At 36.6% G+C, this 18,794-nt stretch overlaps 1 protein-coding gene across 6 annotated transcripts in view; it reads left to right on the top strand.

The window, feature by feature from the left end:
• Positions 1–18,794, top strand: part of HnRNP-K (Heterogeneous nuclear ribonucleoprotein K) — a 122,129-nt gene that overhangs the window by 82,830 nt on the left and 20,505 nt on the right. The window lies entirely within an intron of this gene.

Below are 18,794 nucleotides of genomic sequence, written 5' to 3'. Positions count from 1 at the left end.
TTATATCTGACGTTTATAGTGAAATACGTTCAAACTCACTACTCACGTACTTTAAACTAATAAAATAATTGAAATTTATATTTCATTCAGTATTTGTATTTGATCGTCTTTCTTCATAACTGCATTCTTTTTTCCAATACTAATTAATTTTTTGTTGACTTGAATTTGCACTCAAAATTTTATGTGCTACTAACCTTTTTTGCATTGTTTTTAATAATATATGCTAGCTTTCCTTCACAATTCTTGACTTTAAATGTGTTAAAATTTACATATTTTATATTAGAAAATTTTCCATTTTTATCTAGAAAATCTGGAAAAGTCAGGGAATTTTAAAATTTATTTTCTGTGGCAACCCTGCGTGTTATTTTGCAGTTAATTAAATTTGTGTAACTTTTTGTTACCTTGAATTATTTTCCTCGATAGTTCAATTATTAACACGATGAAATCAAATGGAACAATAATCATGCATAAAACAGTAATCATATGTAAAGTGAAATTACAACATAATAAATAAAAATGTTTTAAATAAAACGTTATTTCCCTTTACCTAACCTTTTTGGGTTTTAATTGGTATACTGTTGCAGTGGTGCACACCGGTTAATTAATCAGAGCACGTTAACCCGCGAGAATTTTATTTACTGTATTTACTGTATTTCTCCCACTATTGCCATTATTATTCGGTTGCAAGCGAATTTAACAAATTCCATGTAGCGTCTGTATATTCGCGCAACGCGCGGAATAATGTTGTTTGGTAATTTGCTGAAAACTTATTCGTAATTTCGTCAGCCTCCCCGGTGAAGAGCAGCCGAGATAATTAGTCTATTAGAGTTTAGTTAACTGCCTCGTCAGATAATACATTTAAACGTATTGCTTGAGAGGGAGGGAGAGTTGGAACAATCGGATTTCGTAACACGATGTTATATCAAAAAGGGAACTCAACGAGCTTTTATAATCAATCGGGAAAAATGTTTATTCATTTTACATTTTATGTACAGCGAGCTTTAAACTTTTTAAGAGATTTTTAAGTCGAGACGAAAAAAAAAAAGCGCAATTGAGAAAAAATCCGAACCGATGGTTTTGTTTGGCAATCAATCAAAATTTATATACCTGAATAATTTGATGCGATTCGCATGAAGAAAAACACGAAAATTGCCCTTCGTATTTTATAATAAAAGCAACCGACGCGAGAGAGTCAGGAGATCTTCTTTACCTCCACTTCTCCCTCGAACGGGGGAAGACACGGCACCGCCACTCGGCGACATCGCCAAGTCGTTTTATTTCGATTCCGCGGGGGTTGGTAGGAGTAACTTTATTGATTTTGAACGGGAATTCCAGCACGGTCTCTCTTTTTTTTTTTTTTATCGTGTCATCGAGGATTCCGTCTCGCTGCCAGAAAACGTGCGGCTCTCTCTGATCGCCGGCTTTCTCATCGTCGGGGAGATAAAGATTGAACGGGTTGTTTATTATTCCGCGCGGGTACGATGCGCGCAATTGTCCGGAATTCTATTTTCTTTGCCCTTTTTCGAACGGTGGAAAGGGAAGGTTCTTTCCCGTAATTTATACATAGACGCGAACGGAACGTTGTACAGATTGTTAAAACGCGGCTTGAATAGGTCGCAATTTTCTGCAAAATTGCCACGCGAAAGGCTGGCCGAGCGGTCTGTTTACCGCACGAATTATTACGCGGGTGATACAACAATGCGTGACGGTGTGACGCACCGACAATGCTCGGGACGATGAGAATTGCGGACGATCGAAATTTATCGACTGGTTGAAGCACGCGCGCGAGCGCCATGGAACCACAGTTGCGGGTTTATCACCCCTAATTAACCCCTCGAGTTTCCCAGCCGTTCGATAACAGACTAGTTAATTGCAGAGTAGTGTGCGATTTCAGTTGACAACGTCAAACAACTCGAAACAACTCGAATCAATATTTGCTCAACGATAACGACGACGACGCTTAACTTACTCCGACGCTTGACCGACTTCCGAAACGGAATTGCTGTGCATTTCTGTCGAAAAATTCGTTGAATGTCCTCGTTCTGCAAAATACCACTTCTAAATATTATCGAAATGGAATTTCCGATGATACGAGGTCCTGCAAATAGATTAGGTGTGTTTTTATTCATGTCATACACTCCATTGGGAGACGGCAAACTAATAATAAAGGATATAAATTATTAATTGTATTAATAATGTGTTAGGTATATTAAAAATTGAACAAAACTAATTTTGACTTTATGAAGTTTTCTTCAGTCACGTATGGTTTACCAAAATACTAGAATTTAATTAAACATAATAAAAGATTAAATGCCATATAAATAAAAATTGATAGAGTCATATTGTTTTTTATTGCTGCACTGGATTGCATTAGAACTTTTCTTCTCGCTTTTGTCAAATATTAAACGCACTCTTTACAATCTTTGGAGTGGAATGTAACTTTAAAGAATGAAATCTCGCTTTTAAAAATTGACAATTGAGTCACTCTTTTTCAACATTGGCTCAATTGTCATTCTTTAGAATTAGGTTCTACTTCAACAATTTTAGAAAGTACTTATACTTATTTCATTTTAAATACAAAGAATATCGATGTTGCCACAGACCTGGAAAATTGGGAAAAGTCAGAGAAATTGAAATTGATCATGGAAAACCGGAAAAAATCAGGGGAAAATGTAAAAAAGTATGGAATTTCGAAATTTGCTTGCAATTTCCTTAAACTGCATCAACAACACATTACAAGTAATAGTTGTAATTTTTTAAATATATCTGATGTTTAGTCAAATACGTTCAAAACTTGTGCACTTTAGACGATTTTAATAAAATAATTAAAATTCATATATTATTTTTATTTGATTCTTCTTTTTCGTCTTCTTTTAATTGCATTCTTTTTTCCAAAACTAATTTATTTTTTGCTGGCTTGAATTTGCACTCAAAATTTTACTATGCTACTAAGATTTTTTTGCGTTGTTTTTAATAATGTAGACTAGCTTCTTACAATTAGTCATGGAAAATTTTCCATTTTCATTTGGAAAACCTGGAAAAGTCAGGGAATTTCAAAATTCATTTTCTATGGCAATCCTGAATGTACACTAGTTACAAAATACAATTAAGTACGAAGACTGTATACAGCTATAAAAAACAGACTTAATGACTGATGGTCCGGATATTGCTTAATAACAATGTTCGAGAAATGTGAAAAGAATACGGGATGCGGGAGAGAGAAAATATGCATGACACGAGATGTGATGGTGAATACGAGACGCGATGCGCTTGCGTTTGTGAGTATAATGGCGAACACGATCGTATACTTTGAAAAGGGTCTACAATATCGACATGGTGTAGTTCAATAATGCGCAGCCTTTATTAAAGATCATTTTTAGAGGGCCATTTTTACACTGAGGAAAAATTGTTCATTTAATTAAATTTAGTTCGTCTTTATTTCTTTCGATGGAAAATGTATAGATGGAAAAAAATGGTCTGGTTGGATTAAATAGTAATTCCGTTGGAAAAATAGACGAATCAGAATTTTCTGTTTAAATCTATTAAAATTCTAGTTGAGATTATTAAAATTCTGATTGATATAATTATTTTGGTAAAAATAAGAATTCTAGTAGATTTTACCAGAAATATTGTATCAGAATTCCGGTTATCTCAATTAGAATGCTAATAAATTTGAAAATAAATGAACCAGAAAATTCTGATTCATTTATTTTCAAGTACACAATTGAAAAAAAAATGTGTTGAATTTATCATAAATCGCATAAATCTCCCAAACGGTCCACTCAAATTTTTGAGTTAATTTTACACAAGATGAATATATTAGAAGGTAACATAAATATTATGTAAGAGAATAAAATGCAAAGAAAGATAACATCGACACAGTTGATAAATCGCGAAAGCATATTTTTTATCAGAAAATTAACATTTATGCAATGTTAAATTAAGATGGATTTGATTCATTTGTCTTAGAATTTACGTTTTAAAACACATTATTTTTATGTTACTTGTTCATTTACTCACTCAAATTGTATTATTTTGACACTAAAAACATTGAATATCAAAATCTTTAAATAACACAATTAAATTATGTTAAATTAATACTCGAATATGTTAAAAAATTCAACACAAACTGTTAATACAAACGAGACCAACACAAATTTTTTTTACTGTGTAGAATTTTCAGTGTACATTTAAATCAAATATATTTGACTTAAATACATATTCTCTAACGAAAAAAATAAAGATGAACTAAATTAATTTGATCAATTGAATAACAATTTTTTCTTATTGCATAAATATAAACAAAATCTTGCGAGTTGTATAATATTTATTTTGTTTGTACAGGGTGGGCCATCTATTGGTACGTTTTTAAAAATGCGATCAAATGAGCATACATTGATATTTTTTATTAATTTTTTTTTTGTTGTGAAGCTAAAAGTATCCGCGTCAAGAATGAAAAACGATTTCGTTCATGTGGCTCCCTCTACTGGCCTTACAGTATGCCATTCGGTCACCCCAATTATTAATGACATTTTGGACTACCTCGGCGCCAATTTCACTCAAAACAGTCGTAATATAATGTCATCCACTAACATCCCTTTCTCACGAACTTTCCTCACCAATTTGCGTATAGCTCCTTCGGTGGGTGCTCTATCACGACCCATATTTCTTTTCAAAATTCGTACAGTTTCGGCGACACAGCACTGACTTTGAAAATAAGTTTTTAAAATTTCAAAACGCTCTTCAAGAGAAAACATGTTGTTTCGTGCCGCGGACGGTATGACTAATAAACTGTCAAAATTTCGGGTCTGTAGCTCGTTCGGTGTTGCCATACGACGAAATTCAAAAACGTACCAATAGATGGCCCACCCTGTATAAAAAATATCAAATATTTATATTTTGGTTATGATCCGGCATGATTGGCTGTAAAAAATTTACAAACCGAATGTAAATGCACATCATTTTCAATGAATGAGCAGATTATTTATATGAATTGATTTTGTTCATTTTTGATGAATGATTTTTTTGCAAAGCGGATTTATTCGAGATTGTTGTAATCAACAGAACGAAATTCGTAGTAATATTAGAGAGTGTCATGTCTCTCATAGATCTCACGTTTCGCGTTATTTGCGTCTCCAATGGAATCGATCATATATAAAAAAAAAAAGAGGAATTCAACAAACATCGTATCAGCAAAAAAAACGACCTGTCAATTGAGTCAAAACTCATATCTCGGGGCACCATTTAATTTTGCAAAGGTTTCGCGGCTACGCTCGATGATACACTGAACGAAATTCGTCATGTCCGTGCCAACACGAGTATTCGTCCAATCAATCGACAAAAAATACCGGTCGATACGATAGCTTTGCTATTGGAACCACAGTTGCCACCTTTCGACTGATATATCTGGAGATCGACGGCTTCCCTACCGGAAATTAATACACTGAAAAAAAATGTTCGATTGGATTAATTAGAATTCTGGTTGAAAATGAACAAATTAGAATTTTCTGGTTGAATCTACTAGAATTCTAGTTGAAATAACCGGAATTCTGCAGATTAATATAATCGGAATCGTCAAGATATAGTCAGATATTTTTCCTACAAAAAAAAAAAAGATCATCAGATTTGATCCTCCCGTCGGAGATATCCACTGAAAGGAAGGATCATGAAAATTTTGAGCGGTTAACAGAAGATTTGATGAAAAAGCCAGAGTCTTCGAACTAACCATGGTTGGAGCCTGGGATCGACGGGAACCTTGCGTTGCGCAACACGAGATTAATATGTTCGTCGCAGGAACGCTATTTCGTGTACGACGGTGAAACGTGCTCTTTTCCTCCCGTGGGAAGTCTACGTAGTAGACTCCGGAATACGCGGGCACGCCGCATTAATGTACACGAGGAAGCCATATGTCCACTTGTGGTAGCTAATCATTAGGCGCACTCACAATGCAGCTCATCGCGTGCTAACCACGCGTGTGCGTGTCATCGGGGAAGCGCGTTCTATCACGCAGCGACGTGTCCGCTGCTCGCGTATCTACAACCGCATGCACGATCTACATGCACGATGTGGCAATTGCGTGGCTTCGCGTCGCAACCGATCTTCGATTTTCGTTATTCCGCTCGCGTAACGCAATCGCCAGCCGCGCATTCATTTCTATCAGAACCGCTAGCAGAGGCTCAGGCTCGTCGAGCGGTTCAAGGAAAATTGCATTGGTTGCAACAGGTCACGAGGTGAATATGAGCCCTTTTCCCTTCCCTTCCCTTCCCTTCACGCGTCTTTTTACGACGCATTTTTCCCTTTTTCTGTTTTTAACAACTCCCAACTTTTTATTGACAAACTTCATCACGGCGGTCGGGTCGTAAAGAGAGCGAAACTAGCTCGGGCGGCACTTTTTCTCGGCAAATTCTTTCGTAGTGCTTTTTCTTGTGACAATACTTACTTCCACTCGCCATCTCGTCTCGTTGAGGTAGTCAAAGCTGATTCACAAGTTTCGTGCGTTTAACAGGAGAACGTGAGAGAGAGAGAGAGAGAGAGAGGGAGGGAGGGGGGGAGGCGACGTACCGAGTTAACGGACAGGGGTGAGCAAAAAAAGCTCTCTTTCAGCGAAGCTCGAAATTAATTCCAGGAAGGTACACCAGATAATTATGCACACGCGATGTCTTTATTATCCGCCGACGCCGTTTTGTCTACGGCGCAGGTTGGAACGAGAAGTGGAGCGAGAGAGGAGGAGAGAATGAAATGCGTAGATGTTGTAAAATTACGTTTGAGTGCGTTTCTCATGAATCCGATATTTACGCGATCTTTTATGTAGCAAACAGATGCTTCTTACGTCGCGTCAGCGTCGAGAAGAAGGTGCAGTCACATTTAATTAAAATCAATTGATTTATATGTATATATAAATTTTCAATGAAGATTAATCGGTCGGAACAACACAGTTTTTACCGTGAATAATTTCAATCACAATTAGGTAAACGTCATTTATCGCAGACGGACGCGATTGACGTTGCGCAGGCAGATGTATATCGTGCATGTTCCTATAAATTTATTGTATCAGCGGAACGTGAATTGTGACTCAAACAACCGCGATGTTTGATCGTCGCAGCAAGAACTGTTCGTTTGACTCCGCGAAATGTTTGATGCGAATCTCTCGCGATTAAACTGTACGATTAATTTAAGTATCAAAATATTTGCCGCGTACAATTCGCGTCAGTGCACACTTCGCCAGTGTCGTGTAAAAAGGGATCACGGATCATCTGCGTCTCTCTTTCGAAATTCACTTTTCCGACGTCGTGCCTATTTCAGCCTATTTGTATTTGGCATCTTTCTGAATGCAAAAATACGACCGTCTCTCACGTGGAAGTTGCAAGAGGAACGATACGAGGCGTTCCAGCGAGGAGACTCTTTCTCTCTCTCTCTCTCTCTCTCTCTTCTATTCTTTCAATCATTCGTCGCTTTGCCGCACTAGGGAACACTCGTGGGCAACATGTGTTGCTATGGGCCTTTCTGAGGCCCCGCACCGCACGCAATCCCCGAACAGGTGCTGCCGAACCAGGTAACGGACGGTTCCGAGCAGCTGCCACGCCAGGTGTAGCATTAGTCTCTGAGCTTCGCCGGTGACGCTTAGCGCAGCAAGACGAGTCTTCAGGCTATCTTAACCTTTCGTTTCTCCTCCCCTAGAGCGAAGGTAGAGCGAAGGTAGAGCGAAGGTATTACTACTCGCATCTTTCTGCAGATCCAAGGATATCTCCTTCTAGTCAATGTTGTTGGTCCGCCAGTAACCCGCTGGTGAATTTGCATAGTCGTACAATGGAAATAAACTTTTCTTTGCGATATTACTTTGGTCATATGATACTTACAAATGGAAATCGTAAACGCGTGAGTTTTATGGGAAAAACAGAACGATTTGGGAGTTCATAGTTGCCACGAAACTGGAAATTGAACTGGAAAATAAAAATTCTTGACTTTAAAGAAGCCTAGTATGTCTGTATCATGTCTACGTAGTTTTGGAATGCTACTAACTTAATAATTAAATGCAAGCGATATCAGCAACAGTGATTTATATTGCTGTGTTAAATTGCTTTCTCAATAAAATTTGACAATTTCCAAATTAGAGTGAAAATATAAAAAATTTTTAAATATTATCGAAAGCATCAGGAAAATTTTATCTGGAAATCACGGAAATGTTATGGAATTTTAGAAAATGGTTGGATATAACAGAGCAAGCACGATAATTCTTGTGCAAATCAATACGGTTAACAAAACAACTTTATTAATTATTAATCCGCTTACATGTTTCGGCTCACTTTTGAGCCATCCTGAGAGACAATATGATGTGTTGTAATTACAAAAAAAAACTTGTTTACCTCCACCTAATGGAAACTATTGTATAATATAAAAACGAATTCTAATAACGATCTAAAGTGTATTAAAATTATTAAAAGGTAAATTTGTTGGGAGAGGAGGGCAGCAAAAATGATTTATTGTAAAATAATAGAAAGTAGCTCACTAAAACAAAAATTCACCACATCGCAAACACTTAAATTCTATCGGTTTAGTCTTTCGCTTTCAGCTAATCAGTGTCAATTATGTGTATTGAAATGAATAACTTTTAATACACCTAAAACATTAATCGCAAAGAAAAGGAAAAAAGAAGCGGGGAAAAAAACTCTGATATTAATTATAGTCCAGAGACGGACATTAAAATCAAAACCGAATCTTTAATAATTTAATCTTAATGTAACCAAGAACGTACACTGATGGAATTGTAGAATGAAGAATTTGCGAAACTCTGGAGTTGGTTTGGGAAAAAGTGGAAAGAATTGATATTGCTGTGCACGCAATAATTTCGAATAAGTTTTATTGAAATCGATATGTATGTCGAAAGCTCCATTCAGCTGTCGACTATTCCGGCGATTTGCAATTTATTTCAAGTGCTGGATAGTCCCAAGGGCGACTTAACAGGGGAGCGTCGCGCGGCGGAAGCGGGCGTAGTGGTTGAGCGGAATGGTGAGGCCCTTTTGTGGTGTTGAATGAGGTCCGGGTGTAGTCGTAACAGCGACTGAAATTGAGCCAGGAGCGCATGACGGATCCGCGAATCCTACCGCCTTTTCAGTAGTCGTTCGTTCGCACGTTCGTGAGGTTCTCCACACTCCGGTTCGGCTAACTCGCGTAACACGATCTTACGATTAGTGCACATAATTCGAAGGATTTTTCAGAATTCTTGTTGGGTTTCCGTCGATCATGGGTACGTTCATTGAGATCGATATTAATTATTCACTCTCTTAAATATGTATTTTTTGAAAAAAAGTAGCTCGAATGTTAAGTTTTAAGAGTGAGATTCCATTCTTTAGATTTCACTTTAAAGATTTTAAAGATTTTAGAGAGAGTAGTGTTGATTCTGCTTGGCATTTGTATTTTTATGATTTATATTCTCTGGAGTCTTTTATTATTCTTACGAAATTAATTAATTTACGCTTATTATGAGATACCAAACTCTCTCTATTTGTCTCTCTCTCTCTCTCTCTCTCTCTCTCTCTCTCTCTCTCTCTCTCTCTCTCTCTCTCTCTCTCTCTCTCTCTCTCTCTTCCTTTTCTTTTTGAGAAATCCTTTTTGCTGTATCATATTGCGATCATTAGGAGTGCATTTCTTTGCGTTAACGCAGACATTTTTGAAACTTTAGCTTTCCGTTAATAAAACATTTAAAAGAATCTATTGTAAAACTTTTCACCGTTGTTGCAACTTTGAACACAAAAGCGCACTATCGAGAACTACTAAACAAAACTTTCAAATATTAACCGGAGGCGGAAGCAAGTAGATGCGGGTGTGGATGCAAGAAAGAAGCACTTTCATCCGTTTGCCCGCGTTAGGAATAGGCTACGTCGAGTAAACGCGATAAAGGGAGCTCAAAAAGCGGAGTTTGCGCTGAGATTTATAAACTGTTTATTAGAACTGCGAGAGAGAAACGATGGGAATAAAGCGTAGCGGGGAAACCGTAGAGAAAAATGAAGGGATCACGAAAAAGAGAAGAGATTGTATTTGCTTTAAGCTGCGTCTGTTTGATGTATATCTATAAGATGCTGCGCGTTTTCCAGACACGCGTTTCCGCTTCCGCTCTTCCCGCAACGCAAATCGGTGGAGCATCGATGCTGAATTTAGATCGAACGCATAATACTTGGCAAGGATTCCGCGTACTCGATTATGCAAATTGATTGAAAGATTTTTAGAGATATCCGTTTATTTTCTCATCACGTCGGTTTTTTTATCGTTATTATTTCTGTCGCCACGTGGTCGAATGTGCGTGTAATTGAACGTAGTACAGTGTTAGATAGAAAAGGAGTAATGGCAACCCAATCCCTTGACAATAACATTTTGTTATTTTTAACTTCCATGTGTGTCAAAATGTGAATCGATCCATTTTTTGGTTTAGTTATTTTTTAAGTAAACAACGTCCATATTAATGTATGCACTTAGTTGATAATAAATTAAATTTGAGTCAAATTTAATACATTTTGTTGAGTTCATTGTTTAATTTCATTGTTTGAAATTAACAGTATATTGAGTAGGAGCAGTGGATTTATATTCTAAAAAATGATTATTTCATTAAACTTTTGATAATAGCTACCAAATGTTTAATGAAATAATATCAATTAAATGCTTGGTTAATATAATGCTTGGTTAAACATAATTTTATCTCTACAAATATTTAGTAAATAAAGTAAATATTACCAAATGGTATTACCAATGTAATACCATTAATTAAATATTTGTAAAAGTGAAATTATGTTTAGTTATACTAATCAAACATATAATTACCATTATTTCACTAAATATTTGATAGCTATTATTATTACTACTCTTTTTAGTATAGAAATGATTCAAATTAGGTATAATTTGGCATTATAAACTTAACAGTGTAAACGAAATTGGAAAAAATAGACAACTCCAGATTATTTTCCGGGCTGGATAAAGCATTAGAAAAACGAGAAAAATTGTTTCTTTAACGACAATTTTATCGGACAGTCTTATCCATCATTTAGACTCATAAGATGAAACTTTATATTTATTCTCTTAATATCTATTGAATTTCAAATGGACTCCGCACTATTAAATCTCTAGTGTCAAATTTAATCTAATTTGAATCGCTTCTACTCAATATATCGTTATTTTGTATACGATAACAATGAATAAATTTGATACTATATAGTGTTAATTTGACACTATATAGATTGCATTCCACTTAACGCTCCATAACACATTCATAGTGTCGAATTGTACGCGGAATTCGAATCACTTTTATTTTATTTTTTATTTAATTCCAAATTGTAATTTTGCACGAAAATACATGTGAATTCAAATTTATTGAAACTCGAGGCTCTCACACGGTTTTTCCAACCAAATTGATTTCTATATAATTATAAAGATAGAAGGCGATATATATATATATATATATATATATATATATATATATATATTGTAATATTTTAAATGTATGCTAACGTCGTTTTAAAAAAAATTTCGAAATGACCTACTCAAATTTAACTGCGATACAGCGATAGTTTACCGTAATGGGAAATAGGCGCTGATGAAATTTTGCGCCGTGGATTACCTCACGCGCGATATTCGACGAAAATCACATTTCATCAACGCTGGCATCCCTAGGAACGGTGTAGATTTGTCGAATCTACCGGCCAGACGGAAACGATTGGATGCTCGGAAAAAAGGCAACAAACCGGATCGTGCTTGTCTCTTTCGTATGTTTTCCGGTTTACGTTGCAATCAGCGACGAAGGTTTTGCCAATATTTTCGCGAATGCTATTTCGCCGACACCAAATTCCACTAACAATAACCACATGCATGTGCACTATGCGTATTTGAAATTTTTTGTTTGTTTGTCGAAGATAAAATTCTCACAAAAAACTTCCGGACCGAAATATTTTTTAAGGACGACGAAATCATTTTTCAACAGTATATCTAAAGTAATATTTTTATTGATCGAAAAATATGATACTTGATCGTGATACTAAATCGATGAATGTTTAGATAGCGTTATAGATGAAAGTTTTATCGGTGACTTTTATGTAACTCTTCCGTTTTCACGTTTTCATAAAGAAGAGATTGAAAGAGAGACTGGAATCTTTTTAGGCTTGCACGCGGAATCGGGAGAAAATTGATCCGGAAGCTTTTATTATGTACACTTTCCACGTCTGTCGAGAGGAGCGAATTTCAGCGAACCCCCTCTTCTTCTCCATCTTCTCTCCCAACATGTCATATTTTAATTTTAAATCGCGTTCCGCCGAGAGATGAATTCCATTCGCCGAAATTTCCCGCAGCAGTGATTTTTTTATCGCAAAGATCTTACGTCGCAATCTTAAAACACATTCGAGCATTTTTTTACATAACGATTGCTCCAAAGTCTCATACGTTACTTTGCGAGAAAATTATTTTTTACTTTAAATACCAATTTGACTTTTAAAGCGCTATTCTCAACCCTTTCCTTCTAAATAACGATACTAAATTTTTTACGACTCTAAATTTTTTACAGTGAAATCTCACTCCAAGAAAGTAGTGAAAATACAGCCATTCTTGAAAAAAAGTTAAAATATTTTACTTCTTTAAAAAGTCACAATTTTTACTCTTTTTAGAATAAATTCTCACTTCGAAGGAGTGAAATCTCACTTCAAAAAAGTGAGTTTCACTCTGAAAAGAAGATTCTCACATTTTCCCCAAGAAGTTAAATATTTTCACTCTCTCGAAGTGATATTTCACTGCAAGAAATTTAGAACGTAGTTAACGTATCCCTGTTTTTTAATAGATGCAACATAATTATAATCCCATTCCCATCGAAGGCTGTCGTGTTTAACTTCGTGTTTAACTTCAGAAAGGACGGTGGGAGGAAAAGAAAAATGAGTGGAGGCTCGCGTGTCATTACGTTGTACTTCTCGGGCAGAAATTTATGTCGTTCGCGGAAAACGAACGGCGAAGCGTACGAGTAAAACGGAAGAGAAAGAAAGGCATGAGAGCTGGGAGGGGAAGAGGAGAACTCGAAAATAGAACCGACCACTTTGCCGAGGACAATATTGTACGTCTTAGTCTCCACTCTGTAAAATAAACACTTCCCCTCTCCGTATCGTACGTCATACTCCCCGCGGTTGTCCTTTTCCTCTTTCACGGACTACATTTTCATACATCGCGTCAGTCGGGTTACGAAAGGCAAATTTTTGCGATACTTCCTCGATCCTGTACGCCACTTTATTCCCTTCCCCTTAGAGTCTCTCCAACGAGAGCGTACCTCATCGTTCTCCCATGGGAATCTCGCATAGAGGCGATTCGCCTTCGTATACCTCACGTATGTCGGTGCACACTCGTCGCTAGACTCTAAGACTGTTTATTAAAAAGCTTTTAGCGATATTAGACTGTCCACTGAGAGGAGCTGAGCTTCTTCAAGATGAACAGGACTCTGCCACGTGGCCGTCGTCTTTGATCATCATCATGAGTGAGACTTGGTGTGCATTCGCTGCGAGACATTCAGAGACTGTAAATATAGAGGATATTGAAAACCGATGAATTCTTAGTTTACCTTTAATACAGTTTTACGTGAACAGGTAATTTACGGTTCCGATTCTATATATATTAAAATATTTTTCCTGAGAGAAACTGAACTTTCTGACAAATTTTTGTTAAATTCTCCCTTTGGGAAGTTTGTTTTCTTTAATTTACGAATGACGAAGTGTTATATAAATTGTAGATGAAATTTTAGTAGATAAGTTTAGATAAGTTTGAATGAAAAAAAGTATTTTTGTAATATTTAAATACTGGTGCTTCTTTTATGTTTATGCAAATTTTGTTCTTTATATTCTTTAAAATTCTATAAAAGTTCTTTACTTTTTTTTTTTGATCGTACTTTTTAAATTAGAAAGAAAGTAAGGAAATAAAACGGCTAAAAAACGCAGACAGTAAAATTTATTAAATTTGCATCTCAAGAATTGTATTCTAATTTTAGTCTAAAAAATTAAGGAATCCTTAGGAAATTTTTTCTCAAAGTTAAGCAGGCATTCGCGTATTCGGGTGACTTATATATTATTAAAATACTCTTAATTGAAGATACCTAGCGTATCGGTTACTCGTCGTCGACGATCGATCGATCCTCTCAAATTGACGAATAACTCGTAATTCGCCAATCTTGCAAGCCAAAGGAAAATAATGCTCTTCAGCATTTCTTCTCCTTCCGTTCTTCGTTCGCGACGACGCCGGCTGGAGTTCGTTCATCTCTCAAAACACTCTCGAAAAGCTGCGTACACAGCCGATATAGCCGTTGCTCCCATTATTCGACCTCGCACCATCCTCTCTACTCCTCTCTACTTGCCCACGTTCTGATAACTTTAGGCACTCCGTTACTCTAACGGCCATGCCATAATCTCATGCAGATCGATGTTCCATCCGTATTACCTCGAGCATCGATGCACTTCCGAGCATGAGCGAGTGATGTTCTCCGCATGTGCATCGTCTTGCAATGCATGTATCGTCGGAAACAGACGTTTCCGTATTATTGTCGGCTGCGAACCTTCTAAGGGTGCGTTCCACTTGGCGCTTACAATACTCGCGAGCACATTATTTGTCTCTGTTTAATACTTATAAACAACAATGTTTTCCTTTCGGTGACACAAGTCGACACAAGTGTTATTCTGTCTTTATTCATTGAATATTAAGAGAGATAGAATGATGTTTGTCGACTTTGTTTGTTACTATCGTAAATGGAAGGTACTCGGTGAAATGATGCTACGCTATTAAATTTATAACTATCAAATTATCCAATTTGTGTTATTTTTAATAGATCACCGATCCTATCCAATAATCATTAATTTGACTGGAATAATGGAGATAATGGATAAATAATTTAATTCAAGAACATTCATTAAATTTGACTCAAAATTCTCAATTTATTATTTGTTCACTAAATGTATACGTTAAGATTGACGAGGTTTACGATGAAACTAACAACAAAAATGGATTGATACATTTTGACATATGCATTGAGAAAAAATGCTAAATTTTAATAAATATTTATTTGACAAATATTTAGTGCCAGCTAAACTTACAGTAAATAAATATTTAAAAAAATTATAATTAAATCAAATTAATGATTCTTGTGCCAAATAAATGTATCTTTATATTATATTTAGTACTACATTTGGCACTATTCAAACAAATGATTTATTAAAATTTAGTATATTTTTTTCAGTGTGGAAGTTAAAAATAACAAAATGTTATTAACTCGAGAGATGAGGTTACCATTGCTGCTTTAATATCTAATGCAGGAAGCGTCAAATGTTTTTTTTTTCCATTGGCCAGAAGTTTTCTGATCGATTTGCGACCTGTCCCTTCTTTCGACGGAGGTGGTCACCTATTTGGTAGCATTGGAAGACGAAGCGCTAAATGACAGTCCTTCTCGGAGTTCTGTTCGAGTTCGATATACGAGAATAGTATTGCGAAATAGAGATTTCGTACAACGGGAACGAAACTGTGTATTTCCGGGTTTCGTTCCAACGTTACCTCGGGGCAACAGTGCAATACAGGCACCCATTTGATCGTGCTGTTTTCCGTTGCATCGTCGCGCTCGCCGACGTTCCGCAAACACGGTTCTCGCAACTTGACTGCAATTTCGTTCGCAATTTGCTCCATGTAAGTCAGCTCGATTGCATCGCAATTATACATCGTGAGAAAAAATAACAGATCGCGAATCAATCGAATCATAATTATATATGTAATTCAGCCGGAATATCCCCTTCGGACAAATTCCCTTCTCATTAATCATACACGGAAAGAATTTGCTGAAGTACCTAAAAATTTAGATATAAATCTAAAAGTAACTTCGTTGGACTATCAATACTTGTATTATTTTGTAGAACGCTCAAATATGATGAACAATGCTGTAAAAAATTTTGATTTATTTTCAAAATTTATTTTCAGACCTGTATCTAGTTACACGATAAAAATTATGTATTTGTGTTGGAAACGATTCATTCATGTTCTTGTTAACAACATTTGTGTTGAATATTTTAACATATTCGAGTATTAATTTAACATAATGATAAACATCATGATAATTAAAGATTTTGTATTAAATTGTAATATTAAACATTATTTAACGTAATATTATTTAACGTTTCTTAATGTCGAAATAACTCAATTTATGAATAAATGAATAAGTAATATAAAAATAATGTGTTTTAAAACGCAAATTCCAAGATGAATGAATGAAATATGTTTTAATTTAACATATGATAAGTGTTAATTATACTTTCACAATTTATTCATAAACTGTGTCAGCATGTTTTCTCTATCGCGATCATTTATATTTTTTTGTTTCTTTTTTCCAAATAGGATATTAAATGAATACAAAAATTTGAACAGGAAAATTTCATGTGAAATGTGTTATATTCGACACAAATATTTCAACAGGGTAAATTTTTTCCGTTGTACTTGAAAACTCTTTTTCCACGCAGGATTGTAATTCTCGCACCGAAGGAGAACCAGATAGACCTATCTATCCTTGGGGGCAATTAAGTTTTTATCGTATTCATCCTTCCTTCCTATCGTAGCGTGGATTTCTCGTATGCTCCTTACACGTACGCTTACATTACGCTCGGGCTGAATGTTGGCAAACGAGAGGAGTGAAAAACAATTTGCCGCATAAATCCGCGTGCGTGCCCTGCGCTCATCTCGCGGTGCGTGAAATATCGCCGTCCTCGAGAACGCGGCGGGAACGGCCTGCATTTGACGGTGCGCACATTTACCAGAATATTTATTATATCTCCTCCATCGGCGTCGGTACGGCGGCAGTAACACGTCTTACGATTCCGAGCGCGCCCGAGTACTTTGTCTCTCCCTCTACTGTCTGTTAACCCTTTGCGTATACACTTGTTATCGTGCTGACGTTCACCAGTTTATTTTCCTGGTCACCAACGGAGGAAAATAGCGACTTGTTACGGGCGCTCTCTCCTTTAAAGCGTCTTATCTAAGGGGGATTGGAAAAATTGCTGCTTTTCGTGAGACCTAACGGGAGGGAAAGGTAAGTGGAACAGGGGATGAGACGGCAGCAAAAAGCAACCGGGAAACTGTGGAGAACTCGTTACGTCCATTTGAGAATCCTCCTCGTTTCACCGCGGATTCCCTTTCTTTGCGCACTTCACTTTTCTTCCCGTTCTTCCCGCTTGCAGACTTTGCGGCGTGTTCTTACGCCTTTCCTATTCAGTGGGGAAGCGTTTAAATCATGGTGGTCTCATCTATCCGTATCGTCTGTCAGCTTTCCGTCAATCTCTGTGACTTAATGGCTCGCGAGCGACCGCGAAATCAAAAGCAGAACAAGCAAAAAATGCTTCTGAAACGCTGAATTAACTGGCTCGCATTACTGCGACGATTTTCTTAGAGTGGCGCGCATTAAGTCCTTTGAAAAATTTACGCTCTTCTCACACCGAGAGGTACATTGGTGTTTTTAAAGTTACTTTTCGCCGGGTGGAAAAGGAGAGGAAATTATGACCCTTCAAAAGGACGGTATTGAGTTTCCGTTTCCTCGCAAAGAGAGCGACGGCGAGCCATCGAGAGGTCGGTAAATAGAAATAAAAAAAAATAGTGTTTTCACTCTGGCATCTAAATGTAAACGATCCTTTATCGCCGCCGACAGAAGAGAGAAGAGAAGCGTCTCTGTTTGAGATCGTTAATTCGTAAAAAAAGTCATAATTCTTTAATTAACATTAATTGTTGTTGGACGTGTGCATGAAATGAGTCTGTAAATTCATCTCTAGCACGATCTTAATTCTCGCTAAAGCTATTAATTTGTCGTTTTTTTCATTTCAAATTAATTCGTTATACACACACACATAGACAACGGCAACGGACCATCGAAGGTTCGAGAACAATTCAATCATGCGCGGATTTTCTGTCGCGTATGACTGTTACGTTGAAAGTCGAAAAGAATCCAAGGCGCCAATCAATCTTATACAACAAATGCCACGCAAAAATTACAATTGTGGCAAAATTCTATTGAATTTTATCAAGAAAAGACCCCAAGAGGCCACGAAGGCAATATATGCGCCGATCGTCGCCGATCTCTCTCTCTCTCTCTCTCTCTCTCTTAGTGTTCAGAGTCTCGCTATTATATCGTGTAAAAAACCGCCGTGAAAAACCACCAAGTAAAACCGCTGTAAGGAAGATTCCTTCGAGAACCGTCGAGAAAATCGCCGTGATTTTCTATTACTAGTATTACTAAGATAATTCGGAAAAGATGATTGCATCGAATATTTTGCGATAATTATTTATGTGTACTGAATTCGTTGTAAAAATTGAAGTAAATCTTTAGTCAAACTACAAAGAAACGAAGTTCTTTTCACTTTCGTGCGTTATATCAGCCGTGTGCCGTTCTCTCACTTTAATCTTTACGCGCGTTGCAATTCCTCACAGTCTCAAATTGAATGAATTAGAATTACACGATGAACGTTGCGTAATTATAATTATAGGATATCGAAGAACACGAGATATTTAATATCCAGATATCAAATATGATCTCTTACTTGATCTCTTACTGTTTTAATTTGCTTAATTGGTTTAATTGTCGTTGTCGACGGCGATTTTTTGTACCGGTTCTTTATCATATTCAGAGCTCCATGAATGCATTTGCAATGTCGCGAGTTAAACGAGGACGTACGTCGCGATTTTCAACAAGCGATACCGTCAGCATGCCGAGAGTGTCTCCGTTTGCATAGCGTCAAAGGATTCGCGGAGGGAGAGAGAGAGAGAGA

This window comes from Acromyrmex echinatior, chromosome 12 (genome assembly GCF_024713525.1).
Source record: "Acromyrmex echinatior isolate Ae372 chromosome 12, ASM2471352v2, whole genome shotgun sequence".
In the NCBI taxonomy this organism is placed as follows: Eukaryota; Metazoa; Arthropoda; class Insecta; order Hymenoptera; family Formicidae; genus Acromyrmex; species Acromyrmex echinatior.
Note: the sequence above shows the minus strand (reverse complement) of the source record. Positions and strands in the feature narration are given on the sequence as shown.